Raw genomic sequence first — 15,944 nt, forward strand, 5'->3', positions numbered from 1 at the left:
CCATCTTATAATCTATTAGCAATTTAGATATCTTATCTTCCTGAGATATCTTATAACCTTTCTGTGTTTTCACTATATTTAAACCTAGATATCTCTTTATCTCCCCTAATTGCTTGATTTTTATTTTCTTACCTAATGATGCTATTATTTTATTAGCTTCATCATTAGTCTCAGTAATCAACGCAATATCATCAGTGAATAATAATAATAATGATATTTTCCCATTTGTCTCCCTTTTAAATAGACATGGATCGGTTAAACCAGCTTTAAAACCTATATTGTTTAGTTCCTTTACAATATACTGGTTCCATTCATAGCCCGATTGTTTAAGACCATAGAGGCTCTTCTTTAACAACCAACAATCATTATTATTTTCACCTTTCAATCCACTAGGCCTTTTCATATATACAGTATGTCTTAGTGGAACGTGCAAATAAGCAGTTTCCACATCTAAATGGTTAACTATATATTTCTTGCTTGCTGCCCACACTAAAGCTACCCTTAATGTTGCTGCTTTAAGACTAGGTGCAAATACTTCATCATAGTCATTGGCACTTTGTCTAAAACCTTGGGCTACTAATCTTGCCTTATGGATTATATTTCCATCCTTATCAGTTTTTATCTTAAAAATCCATTTGCAGCCAATGGGTTTTATATCAACAGGTAATCTCGCATTTTCATATACTTTCATATCCTTCAAGGATCTCAATTCCTTATTCATTGCTGCATACCAACTTTCCTTATCTTTAGAAGGATACCTTTTAATTTCATCCACAGTAAATGGAATTCTATTTTCCTGGCACACTGTGTTAGCCTGGTATCTATCAGGCGGTCTAGATATTTGTGTAGTTCTTCTGGGAATTACAGGGCTTGTATGAGGACTTTTTTGAGTTACTACTTGTTCATGTTCCTCAGCTTGCTCAGCTATTTCTTCCATTATGGGCACTATCTCTTCCTGTATTTCTCTTTTTACTTTATTTTTAAAGTTACAGGGATACTTAATGGGATTTCTGTAGGATTCAATAATCACTTCTTTATTGTTATCCTGTTCTAACTTATCCCATCCTATGTGCTCTAGAAATTGGGCATTGGCACTACATAACACCTTAGATGTGCCTTTCTCCCAAAATCTATATGCCCTATGGTTAGCTTGGTAACCAACGAAGAAAAATTGTTTAGCTCTCTGTTGCCCTTTACGCCTGAGTTGTGTAGGGATATGCACCCATGCTGGTGCACCAAATGTGTGCAGGTAACTCAAATCAGGCTTCCTGCCATGCCACATGGTGAATGGTATTTCACCAGTAGTTGAGTTAACAACGTTGTTCAATATGTTATTAGCACACATTGCAGCCTCCCCCCACACAGAATCAGGTAATCCAGAATCAGTTAACATTGTTCTAACCATTGCCTGTAGTGTTTGGCCTCTTCTCTCTATAAATGCGTTGTGTTGTGGTCTGTATGGTGCAGATTTCTTGTGCTCTATTCCAGCTACCTTTAATCTATTCTGGAATTTGCTGTTAACAAATTCCGTACCATTATCTGTCACCAGGGTTATCAGTTGCCGTTTAGTTTTTCTTTCTGCAAACTTTAACCAGTTGAAGAAATGTTGATATGTTTCAGTTTTGCTTTTCATTAGGTAGCAAAACCCATATCTAGAGTAATGGTCCATAATGCTCAGTATATATCGAGCACCCCCCCATACTGGGTTTCTTTGGACCTATAATGTCTGCAAATACAACTTCTAAAGGTTCTTTAGTTTTGAAACCATTTAGCCTATTTGCAGGCAATATTTTACTCTTATCTTCACAGCAGACATTACAACGCAAATATTTATCACAGGGTTTTAACCTTATACCATCAGATAACTCTACTGTACGTTTTAGCATTTTAAAATTTACATGCCCCAAACGCCTATGCAATAAATGGATACATTCATTATGAGGCTTTATATTGTTAAATACAGTCTGTGCCTCCCCTTTCTTACTATCATGTAAGACATACAATGCTCCATTTAAAGCTGCAGTTACCCTTTTGTTATCTTTATCAAGTATGCACTTATTATCCTTAAATGTAACTACATAACCTAGTTTATCTAATACTCTTACAGAAAGTAAGTTCATCTTTAACTGTGGTACATACAACATTTTTATATTCTGGTTTAAACATGGACAATATGCAATACCTTCACCCTTGGCCTTGAGGTGCCAGCCATTCGCGAGTGATATATGCGAGAGCTTGTAGACATTTTTATAAACTTTGTCTTATCTCTCGTGATGCAGTGGGATGCACCACTGTCCACCACCCATAAATCATTCTTCACTTCACAGTTGCTAAACATGGCTAGTTCAAAGGATTTCTTTGGCTTCTTTACATTCCGACTTTTCCTTTTTGCAGAATCTTGCCAAATGTCCTCTGCCTCCACAATTAAAACACCTTTTAATTGTGTATGCCGTCGAAGATAAATTCTCTTCTTCCGGTGCTTTACTTTACTAAGTTGGTTTCTTTCATGCTTTGAAGATAATTTCTCTTCTTCATTAGGCTTATCTTCTCTCAGCTGGTCACGCTCAAACCTTCTTCTGGCTTCTTCTAATAGCCTGCCGGTAATCTCAGTTACTGATAAACTGTCTTTTGGCAATACTTCTAAAGCAGTCACAAAATCATCAAAGCTTCGATCCAATGAAGACAGTATGATGTATACTTGTTGCAACTCATTAAATATAAGCTCTTTTTCTTGTAATTCTTGAAAAATGCTTTTCATACAGTTTAAATGAGTTAACATGTCTCCATTCTTCTCAAGATGTGTTCTAAACAGCTTCCGTGTAAGATTGATATGAGCTCCTACACTGTCTCGAACATAAATCTTTCTGAGACTCTCCCAACAGTTTGCAGCATTTTCCTCTCCACGGATATGAATCAGTTGCTGGTCAGAGAGAGACAGTCCTATGATGCATAAAGCCTGCTCATTCTTTCATTCATAGTCTTGTATCAGTTTATCATCCTCTTCATCATTAGGATCTAAGTTAGATACATCTGGTGGGTTTGTTATTATGTCCCACAAACCTTCTCTTCGTAGCAGTAAACTACATTTCATTGGCCATGAAACATAGTTTGTTCCATCTAGTCTGGATATCATGGACAGACTTGGCAAATTTACTTGTGCCATTGCTCTTCAGATAAATAACTATTCAACAAACAGTTTGTTTTTACAGTAATGTGCAACTCACACCAACTCTCACTGCTATAACCTGGTTAGTTAGACTGTGCTCACTGGGCCCATAACCAATGTTAGTGTTTGGGGACAAACCCCCAAGCAGAGTGCACAGCAGCAGTCAAGCCAGGCAGCCAAATGAGAGAGAGGCTGGGCCCAAGAGTATACACACACTGGAGACAAAAACACTGTTTGTAGTTTTAAATAGTTATTTAATTCACACAGAGTTTAAGCAGTGTCATTCAGTCCATATGTCATTTATCCAATATATCCATCCAGTAACATAGTCCATTAACTAGTCAGTACAATGTCTTTATCTGCTTGTAAATCTTCTCCTTCCGATACCTTTCTCTCGAAGACAACGCTGAGTATGCACAGGATATCAGCTCACCAAGTAAACAGTCCTTTTGTTCAGTAGAAACGGTATCCAGCACAGTAGCCAACAAGCAGACGTCTCATACAGGAGTAAACAGCAGGCAGCAGAGAGACCAGCGACCAGAAACCAGAGATCAGTAACCAGTGACCAGGATCAGTAACCAGGAAGTGTTACGTTACTCTCACTGCCTTTTATTGCTGCTTGCAACCGCACCCTTAATTATCCAATTACATTGCAGTTTGGTGCTTAAAACTACAAACACTTAAACTTAGGTTTATATATTTATTCACCCAAATCTAGTTGGTGTATCCATATACCCAACAATTAGTATGAAAAATTGTCATAGCCGCTTTTTTCAGTGCCAGTGTAATTTTGAACTGTCAATAAATGAACTGCTGTAAGTCTAGGACTACCTGTATATCCTTTACATACAGCAATCTTAGTTATGCGCTTTACTGGATAGATATAAAATTGAAATTTAAAACAAACATCTCAATATTTATTCCATGAATATCCACCAGACGCTCATAATTTCTGTTGCAGTTAAATTTCTGGTGATTATAAATCTACGGTTCAAGGAGCAACAGTACTGAAATTGCTTGCTATTGTTTCTCAGAGTGCTTTCTGACTTTCTAGTCTATAGCCCTCATCTCTCAGCCACGTCTTAACTAGGCCTGCTTATTTTTGAAGTCCAGACTATATCAACCAGCTTCTTCCATCCCTGAGAATCTTTTTCTTGTACTTTCTTCCCTTATTTGTACAATCCGCATTACCTTTTGATTTTATACATCTGTATCTAGAGCACCACAACACTGACTTTAAAAAAGAAGAAGAATCACGTAGTCAAAGTTAAATTGTTTGAAAGTGCTTTGTTAAAAAATGTAATGAGGTACAATAGTCACCTTTTCCCTTCCTGTATTCCACACCTACACACAGATTGCCTAAAACATAAGGCCATTCACACTAACATTGAAGAGTGACTTGATGCAACACACTGCTCCAGCAGATGTCAGTATTGGAATATGGTGAGAATCAGAAAGACATCATTTGAATAAGGGAGATGAAAACTGCTTATCAAGAAGAAAAAGATGTATTAATTGAAATCCCTGATTTAAGAATTTGGACTGCTATTTCAAAATTTAAACCTGTTTATGGGTCTTCAAAATAAGAACTCAAAGAAAAGAGGTAAGCTTATAAAAATCCATGTTTAAACAGAAAGAGTTAATTGCTTTGATTTTTGTTCATAACACCATATACAATATAATGGGTAACCCATACCTCAAGACATCTATGCCTGCTTACTGTGCTATTCAATTTTTTGTTGATGGCAGCACCTTGCCCTCTATTATTAAATCAGAATAGATATTTAGCTAAGATACTTTCAGGGAGAAGATTGATCTGAAAAGTAGGTCATTTGATATCACCCATACTGCCTGATATATTTTTTTCTAATGTCACTCACTAATGTATTGTTTATTGCTTTGAAAACTGTCCCGGTGATATTTTATATGATGTACTATTTATATATGACATGCACCATAGTAGGTTTTTTGTGCCTATTCTTTGGTTTCACAGGCACCTGGATTAGAAGCCATCTGAACAACACCAAGCATTTGCATGCATCTAAAACCTAATGAGCTAAGGCAGTCCTCATCTATTGCTCCCCAATAAAGTAAACAAGCCATATTAATTTCAAGTATTGAGACCTTATATATATTTCAAGATCCGCTTATAGATATTGGGAAACTGAACAAAAAGGAACTTATTAAACAGGCAACTAGTCTGATCAGAGCCATTCCTTAGTTTTTATTGTTTTGATTTTTGAACTTGAATCATCAGGGCCATCTGTACATGTGTCTGCATTTGTATGTATATGTATAGACATATGCATATGTAAAGAAATACTGTATCCCCAGAGATACGCTCCATGTGTAATTATAGATTTTCACAGTCTTGAGCATCTTTTTCCCCCACAAAGAAAGTCAGATATACTGTGCAATGAACCTGCAGTCAAACCGTGTGTGGAGGGGGTGGGTGTGTGGGTGTATGTGTTGCCAGACTGCTCCTAGGAATGACTTGGGACCAGAAGCACTCAGGGGAAATCAAAAGGTTGGGCATAATTGTTTCTTCAGCCTGCAGCACTCCCAGTCATTTCTGTGAGCTTAAAAATGCTGGAGGGTGCTGCAGTTCTGCTAATAGCACAGCAAGAAACAGGTAGTGTATGCTGATTTGGGGAGGGCAGGGGAGAAGAAAGGAATAACTGGATGTTAGGTGGAAAGCAGGGAAATATAATGCATAGATTTGTTGAGAAGGAACTTAAAACACATATGAAGAACGGTTGTACGAATTGGGTATGTCAACTTTAATGAAAAGAAGGACTAGGGGTGACATGATAGCAGTGTTTCAATATCTCAGGGACTGCCACAAAGAAGAGGGAATTAAGCTATTCTCCAAAGCACCAGAAGGCTGGACAAGAAGTAATGGATGAAAACTAATCAAGGTGACCACCAACCTAGAACTAAGGATTAATCTCATGACTAGAACAATTAATCAATGGAAAAACTTGCCTCCAGAAGTTGTGGATATTTCAACACAGGAAATATTTAAGAGGAGATTGGATATCTGTTTGTATGAAAGTTGGAGTAGAAGACCTCCAATGTCCCTTCCAAATCTGCTATTCTGTTATTCTGAAGAGAAATCTTTTCCAAGACTCCCCAGTACTATTGCTAGATCATAGATATGCTGCTAGAAATGAGTTGGGATACAATCAAAGATTATCAACTTTGTATTTCTTGCATACAGCCACAAATAATGTCCAGTTCTCACTTAGTGAGAGAAAGATGTATGTGGTGCACTAGCCTGTTTAAGATGATCTGTATTCTAGTGGGGGGGGGGGGGTCATTGCTCGCATTTGCTCAGAGCTGAGGTCATTTACATTATTTCAAATATTTGAGGTAGAACGAATTGGGCAAGGAGCTCTATAGCATAAGTGCAGCGACCTGTGGGCTAGATCCCTGTTAAGCCCCTTTGAGTTTCCAGGAAGGGAAGGGATGAGTGAATGTAAGAATTAATAACTGCTTTTTCCAGAGAGAGGTGGTTTGCTTCCTGTCTCAAACAGTTAAGTACCTGCTAAAAGTACAGAATAAATATAGCACAATAATACTTATGCTGAAGTGCTACAGTATCTTTGCTGCCAATAGGTTTGGGAATGCAGTTCAAAAGGGCAGCCATTAGTTGCAAAGTCATTTATTTCTTTGTTTTTACTCTTCATCATTTGAAAGACCACCTTTTCCAAGTAATAGAATTTTCCTGTCATATATCAGGACCATGAGGAAATGCTTCTGGGTCCCTCTCTCCAGCCAGGTTGTAGAACAGGAACTCAGAAGCAGCCCTTTTCAGTGACTGCTTCAACTCCATCCTATATTTTCCGTCCCAGAAATTAAAATATTTCCCATCTCAGCAGGGGGGGGAAGTGAAAACCATCTCCTCCTCAAGAGCTTTGTTAATTAGATGGAGTGGGATGTGTTATGCACGATATCGGGCGACTGTGTTTAATGATTGTATTGATTTTTATAATGTTATGTTTTCAATTACATTTCTTTTTATTGTAGGTTGCATGACGCTTTATTTTATTGTGAGCTGCTCAGAGTCTATGACCGGGCCACCAAAATCACTGAAACAAATAAGAGAGAAATATAATCCAAACTTCCTCCTTATTTGGAATAGCTGTGCTGCTTTCTGTATATTTTTTCCTCTGTTCCCCATTTTTTTACTTGGTCTAGACAGCACTTAACTCCAGCCTCTTCACAATTCACACAGTTCACACTCAAAGTGTGTTTGTGTGTGTGTGTGTGTGTGTGTATTCTCCTATCAGTCTTGACCAGTGGTGGGATTCAATTTCTTTTACTACCAGTTCTGTGGGCATGGCTTGGTGGGAGTGGCTTGGTGGGCGTGGCAGGGTAAGGATACTCTCCCCACCCCACTAACCTGCTTTCCAGCTCCGTTCTCCAGTGTAGGGCAACAAAAGAAGACCCAGCCAATTAACTGGGACTCAGGAGGCAGAGAATAGATGGGGGTGGAGCCAGTCAGAGGTCTTATTTGCCGGTTCTCCAAACTACTCAAATTTCCACTACCAGTTCTCCAGAACTGGTCAGAACCTGCTGAATACCACCTAAGGTCTTGATTTTTAGTGATTACCCTGGATTACTCTCTGCAATTTTCTTGGCAAGATTTCAAAAGTGTTTGTCATTGCCTGCTTCCTAGAATTGAGAAAGAAAAACTCTTGTGATTCTAAGGTGGGACTAGACCTCACAGTCTCCTGGTTTCTAGCCTAATGCTTTAACCACTTCTCTAAAGTATGTTGTCACTAGTGGAATAGTACCAGGCATATTGCTAAAACTTTAAGGTTGCAATAAAATATTGTTACTATTATTAATCTGTATAATTCATACATTGTCCCATATCTCTCATTGGAGAAAAGTATTCTAACATAGCTAGGTGGGGCTTTGAAGGAGTGCTGAGGTTTAGTACTACTTTTTTTATTTTATTTGTATATCATATTTAGAAACAGCCCATCTCCCTCATTGGATGGTATACAAATAGACACAAATGATGTGACATTATAAACCAAATTTTATTTAATATAGTATATTTATATATACTACAATTTAAGATTTTATCATACCCCTGAAAGGGTGGTTCATCCCAAATGTTAAAAACTAATTATAAAACTATAGAAAAATAAACACCTGTTCACAATAGGAATAGATATCAAACAGCTCAATATAAAAACTACCTCAGGCTGTCAATGGTATGCAATTAATAACTAAGGATAAGACTTTATCTGAAGAATGTAATAAAATTAGTCTTGGAGAACTTTCAAGAGATTACTCTTACATAGATCTAAGCCTACGAAAAAGTAATCCGTCAGTTTAAAACTGGACAATCATCGTTGAACTGCATATGTTTGAATTGAATTGCATATGTTTATTCATTGAGATTTTCAAGGAACAGTAAATAAAAAATACATTAAAGACATAGCAAGAATACCTCATACCCCATACCTCAGACAGAAAAAAAAAATCTGACCATTTATCCAGAACAGCCAAAGAACTATTGCAAAGACAAGGGGAATTCAGGAGGACAACCCCTTGAAATGGGGAGACAACCTTTGGTGCCCCAGATGCCACTGAACATTGATGGGGATGGCACTCAAGGTACATGATAATTATCACTTATTCATGCAGGACTCTTTAGGGAGCAGCAAGGGGAATGTTAAAGTATTTCTTTGATATTTACAATGATGTCCCCCCTTTTAAGGCTTACATGACTACAGTGTTAAAGTTTTTCTCTGTTTCAAGAGTGGGAGGGAACTGTATAATCAGCAATTCTGTAGGTTATGAAAAGGGGACTCTGTGCCCTGAGTGTAGATTCTTTATGTTGCCTCAAAATGACTTTATTAAAAAAAATCAAAGTGTACCAAAATAAACCAAAATAATTGGATCTTCCTGCAGATATATAATGACACTTGACTTTGACTTCAGTACCTGCAACTGACCTCTTAGAGCCAGGAAATGCAGTGAAGCAGTTAACAAGTTTGACATACATATCCCTGGAGGCTCCTAATTGGATGTGGAATTGTTCCTTTCGAGGTAATTCACCTCCAGCTCAGGAGAAAGAAAGCAGATTTGGCACCATCTGCTCAGCGGTTGTTGTGTCAGATCCTCATTTTAGCTGTCAAAGGTTGACGTACCGAAAGGTGGCCATTACCTTTGTTACTGCCTGACACTCAAACACTCGCAGAGAAAGACTAAGATATTGCAAGACCTCTAATACAGCAAACAGGAAAGGAAGGGGGAGAAATATCATTTACAATGAAAGAAATTAGAATGGTTTGAACAGAAAATGGGGAAATGGATAGGAAGAATATAATAGGAAGGTATTCCCTGTGGATCATGTTAATTATCCATTGTCATAGAAATATTCACTTTTTATCCCACCCCAAAAACTTTGTGTGAGATTCCTCAATGATCTTCCATGCAGAACTAGGTACAATGCAACTCTCTACAGCCCTTTTTGGCCGAATCACTGAAATGGAACAATTGCTGAAAATTGATGATTTCCTATAGTGTTGATCAAAAATTCATGAAACTGTATTGCAGGCCCTAACATAGAACTGAGATAGATTACAAAGGGAAAAAACTTGGTTAGATCACGCCAAAGGCTCATTTACTATAACATTTTGCATCATGCAACTGTTGTAGCTTGTTGTATTTGGATCATTCACAAGCTGGAGGGAGGGAAATGGCTCCATCCATCATTGCTTCCCATCAGCCACTCTGAAAGGACTGCTTCCTAGGAATTTGGGGGTACAAAGCAGTCATCAATATTGGTAGTCTTTGAGAACCTGGTCCTTTGTCAATCTGTTGTCCTTTAAACCACTCTTAATTGGCCCCAGTTACAATTGCCAGCAGCAAATCCCTCAGTTTGCTGACTAAAAAGCATTTCCTTCTGTCAGTCCTCAATTTCTCTACATTTAGTTTCAGTGCATGACCCCAAGTCATAACACTGTGAGATAGGTGTGAGAGATAATGTTTTCTCTCCTATCTGTGTCATGTGTGGTTTTATACACTTTTAACTTGTCTCCCCTTTTCTTGCGCACCTTTGATCTAAGATGAAGAACCTCAATTACTGCAGTTTTCCCTCATATGGGAACTGTTCCAGCTCCTTCATCATTTTGGATGATTTTACAACAACTTCTGCCTGTTATTTAAGCCAATTTACATTCCAATCCAGATTGTATTAGGTTGGCCCAGACTGATGCTCAAACTGGACTATGACTCCTGCAAAATCTGATTGGTCTTTCCCTGATTTTTTCCCTTCCCATCTATGCAGTTACCCTTGCTGGTTGGTTTTTGTGGGGATTTGTCTATCAGTGCTTGCCTTTCCCTTTAAGGATTATTCCCTTCTCAATAGCCTCTATGGCTTTCATTTGTTTTCCCATGTTAGCACCCATGAATGCCTTCAATGCATGTGTATCTCTCCCTCATTTATTTCCTTTAACACTAATTAAGACTTTTTTTTAACCCTGATGGCTCCTTTATAACTACAATATTACAAAAATAGGAGATAGGAATGTTATGTTCATCACCTTGAGGCAGATAGATGATGGCGATAGGTGATAGAGATGATAGCTAGATAGATAGATAGATAGATAATTAATATTGTATGACAGAACTATGGTCTGAGATTGCAATGTGATTAGCTGGTGCAGATTCATTGACTATTTACCTAGTGGATGGATAGATAGATGGATAGATAGAATAACATATCATCATCATTACAGATCATTATTTCATTCCTACCTTCCTTTAGATCCATGGAAACTCTGTAAGGAAATTAAGGAAGAATTTAAAGTTTAGCTTTATAGAAAAAAGTAGCAATGGTCCTATGTTGCAACTCATAGGTGTTTAGAAAGTAAATAAAGGGAAGGAGGAAGGAGGCTTAATCCTATTCTGGGAAGTGAAATCAAAGGAAGCCCACTTCCTCCAGCCTGGGCAGAAACTAAAAAGGATCTCCATGCGGAGATGCGAGGTTGAATGGAATATGAGCTTCCAGGATTAGTTCATTGACTTAATGGGTCATCATTGCATCAAGTAGAAGATTGCTTTTTAAAAAAGTAGCTCCTGGCAGGAGAAGGTGTGCTGTGCACAGTAACCAATTGGAGCTGGGGATACTACTGGGAGGGAACAGCTGGAAAAACTAGGTGTAGTGCGTTTGCAATGTGCTGGAGTGGGAGGAGGGAGCAGAAAATGTGGTTCTGCCCTTAGTTTCAAAGATCTGCTTCTCGCCTGTCTTTTCTCTTGTTTTCTATTCCAAAAAAGCCACATTATTAGGTGCATGAAAAGTCAGGGAGGCTTAAAGATGCCTCAATAGAGTAAAAATCCAGTCTCCAGACATAAGGATTTTTTAGAGGTATTTTTGCCTTTGGGAAGAAAAGCCTCCTAGTTACTTCCTTTCAAATGAATTGAAAGAGAATTGTGGAAAACATGCCAAAAACATTTTTAGCACAGTGCTAGTCACCTTAACAATGGAATAGCTCCATCTTTCTCCTTCAGATTAGAGTTTCTGAAAAAAGTAGGTTAAGGAAAAAAGTAGGTTAAGAAAACAGTATTGGAAAGTTTAGACACATACATAATTAATGGATTTTGTGTGCACACTCAGAGTACTTGGATTTCTCTTCCTCACTATAGCAAAATGTTGGTAGCTGTATTGCATAACATATTCATTTTCAGGTTTGCAAATGCATTGAACAAGTGAAATGGATTGGATATGCACAATTTGCTACTTGGCCAATTCAACAACCCCCACCACATAATATGCTTAGCATATTATGAAAATAAGCTCTGTTTGATTAAACTTCTAAACACATTTTATTTCTATTTGAAAGGCAATCCCATGACCTCTGGAAGAGCAGCTTACTAAGGGCCACAGAATTCTTTGCTCTCTTCCTTCCAATTTGGAGATGGGGAAACCATCAGATTGCCTTCTCCCTTAAAGGTGCCTGTCATTTTTCTTGATGTCACATCTTCTAACCTTGAAAAAGTCCTACAAGAGATCATAGCAAAGAACACAATTTATTGTAAGCTGAACCTTCTACCATGCTCCCAACCACTTGTACATTTACTTAGAACAGTATGAGCACAAGTCCATCCCTGTGTATATGTAGAGGTAGTCCTTAACTTATAACCACAATTGGGACCAGAATTTCACTTGTTAAGCAAGGTGGTTGTTAAAGTGAGTTGCACCTGATTTCATTATCTTTTTTTGCTATGGTTATTAAGTGAATCACTGCAGTTGTTAAATGAAGTGTATGGTCATTAAATGAATGACTTTCAACCCATTGCCTGTTCTTGTTAGTAGCTGGCTTAAAAGGTTGCACGTGGTGATCACCTGATGCCAGATGCTGCAACCATCATAAATACATACCAGTTGCCAAGTGCCTGAGTTTTGATCATGTGACCACGGGGATGCTGCAATGGTTGAAACTGCAAAGATTGGTCGTAAATCACTTTTTTCAGTGCCATTGTGAGAAGTAAAGGTTGTAAGTCGAGGACCATGTGTATATATGTACCTGTACACTCACTTGGGTATTCAGAGAGGGAAAACTAGACTCCACTAAATAAAGCAGTTTTCTGCTTCTGCTCTGATACCAGCAGGAAATTCTGAATTATTGGGTGCTTCCATCAATGGAGCATTGGATTGCCCTCTACATTTCCATCTAAATAGATTTCTATTTATAATTAATAGAAGAGACAGTAGGTGTTGGTTAATTTAAACTATAGCCAATTATGTGCACCAACAGGGGGTCATCTATCTATACTTTAGCCGTTTTATCTTATTCTTTTTTAAAAAATCAGCAGAAACACCTGAATTTTGCATAATGAAATGACTCTTCTACTTTCCCAAAAGAGAATATGCTTCTTATTCTATAGATAATTGGGTAGACTACAAGTTCCCCTCCGCCCAGGTGCTGGTTTTCTACAGGATGGCATACGAATCCATAATTATAGTGTGATGTCAGACATCCCAGGGAAATATGTCCAATTTTGGTCACATGGCCAGGGAGATGCTACAATGGTCATAAACGTGAAATCAGTCATAATCAATGTGGTTGTAACTTTGAACGTCACTAAATTAATGGTTGTAAGTTGAGGACTACCTATTTGCATTAGATCTAGCCAGATTCCACACTAGCTCAGCTAGATTTAAACAGCTGCTGAATCTAATGCAACTTATAGGTCAAACTCTCTCCAAAGTTCCAAAGTTAATTTGGGCCCAGTTGTACTAAAGTTAATAATCAGTACAACATTCATATTAATATTAATAAAACTTTAATCTGTTTTTCATTATAATTGTTCTCTAGAAGCTAAGCTTCCCTCATGAAATTGAATATTTTCTTGTCTCTATGCTAAATATTATTTTCACATACTTGTCTTTTCTCCCTTGGAAAATAAAAAGTTCCCAAAGGAGAAACTGTATCTCATCATCCACAAAACCACTGCATTTATTTGATTATTTCATTGGCTGGGAAACATTGTCCCTGGATAGATGGATGGAAGAAGGGATGGTCAGACAGAGAAACAAACACATCTTTTCTTGAAGTTCACCCAATAGGGAAATCTGTTTTGCACAAAAACAGCCTGGAAAGAAGGTGGGCTGGAGACAGTATTTATTTATATAGGCTTGATTTCTTCAAACGACCTGTAAATAGATAACTTCACAAAGAATAAAAACTGCTGTTGGCAAAATAAATCAAAATTTTAAAGAAACCACATGAAATGCAGACTTCTATTTCTCTTAAGCTTGATAGATACACTTACATTTTTTCATACAGTATTGCTTTTCTCAAAATATCATTTATTGCTTACTAATGGTAAATCACTAGGAAACACAGAATTTTAGTTTTCTTTAGTTTACTGGCTTTAAGATTCATGTCCTATAAATAGTCTTAAGGTGAAGCAAGCTCCTTTCCAAATCAACAATCAAGAAGCTTGTGCTTCATGGGTAAAGCAAGATGTCTTGTATCTGGTTGGAATATAAATGTAAGTAAATTATTATTTTTTATTTTATTTTGATTTGTCAATTGCTTACAAGATAATAGGTATAAGTAAAAACATAGTTATGAATACATGGATACATATAAGAAAAAGAAAAGAAACAATGGGATAGGGACAGTACGCACATTGGTGCGCTTATGCACGCCCCCTACAGACCTCTTAGGAAAGGGTGAGGTCAATAGACAATCTAAGGTTAAAGTTTTTGGGGTTTGGGGAAGAAACCACAAAGTCAAGTAGAGTATTCCAGACATTGACGACTCTGTTGCTGAAGTCGTATTTCCTGCAATCAAGTTTCGTGCGGTTAACCTTGAGTTTGTATCTATTGTGTGCTCTTGTAATGTTATGGTTGAAGCTGAAGTAGTCATTGACAGGTAGGACATTGCAATGTATGCTTTTATATACTATACTTAGATCGGACTGAAGATGACGTAGTTCTAGGTTTTCTAGGTCTAGAATTTCAAATCTGGTGGCATAGGGTATTCTGCAATGAGTAGAGGAGTGGAGAATTCTTGTGAAATATTTCTGGACTTTCTCAACTGTGTTAATATCAGATACGTAATGTGGGTTCCAGACTGATGAGCTGTATTCGAGTATTGGTCTAGCAATTAAAATTAGTCAATATGACAGAAAAATGACAGAACAATTCTTGAGTAAATTCTATTGAATTACTGGATTCTGTATTAGAGCATTTGGTACATATTTTCTTTGAGTTATTTTTTTTAAGCAATTTCCTTCCTCAGTCTTATAATGGCTAATAGGGCAACCTTATTCTTCCATTTAAACTGTAGTATCTGAGAAAACAGATGTTTGAATCACACCTGTGAACTTGTTTTAGTTACTGTCATCTTCAATAATGTAATACTATACTAGACACCACAGGAACTAAACAAGCTAGTCAGAACAAGCTTGAAATGTCTGTCTGTCTGTATGTATGTATGTATGTATGTATGTATATGTTTTAAAAGCAAGTGTTCATATTTTAAAGTTTGAACTATGTTCTGTGTCCAAGTGTTCATAATTGAAAGCATGCCCTTGTAAAATATGTGTAAACTAGAAACATAAAATAGTCATGATAATCAGATATTGAAAACAACACTTACTGAGAAATGTAAAGGTGCTGAGGAGAACCAGTATCTAACTACTGTTCTTTTCTGAGTGTGTTTGAGCTTGGAAATTAAAATCCTGTCTCTCTCTCTGTCAAAAAGGATTTTTGTCTTTAGCTGTGTTAAATAAATGGTTTGAATTACTGAGGCTGTGTGGTGGGGTGGAACTTCTCTATTAGAAATTATTGAAGTCTAAATATCCATTTTTAAAAACTGTATATAAAAATTATATTCAATAACAAATTTACCTTCCAAATAAAATATTGTAACACTTGTTAAATGTTTTTCTAACAATGCAATTTTTTACACTAATCTAATAGTGTCAAGGAGCTCTTTCATTAAAACAAAATATTTATTACTGGAAGACACCCAGACTATTCAAGTTTTCCCATCACTTTGATAGGTGATTAATTTCCAACTGTTACCAACAGAGTCCATCTGCTGGGTGGTCACAGAAAGCATGTATTCTGAAATAATAGGACAGCTGAATATAGCACCTCTTTCTTCTCTCTTCAGGATGCATTCTGATGTGGGAGATATTTATAGCAGGTTACAGGCTACATTTTGGCAGATATGGATACCCCCTCAAAAAGTTCACTACAGCTATTCTATATTTAACAACAGTTTCACAATTGCTG

Source organism: Pseudonaja textilis, chromosome 4 (assembly GCF_049901715.1).
Source record: "Pseudonaja textilis isolate UNSWEBS1 chromosome 4, rPseTex1.2, whole genome shotgun sequence".
Lineage (NCBI taxonomy): Eukaryota > Metazoa > Chordata > Lepidosauria > Squamata > Elapidae > Pseudonaja > Pseudonaja textilis.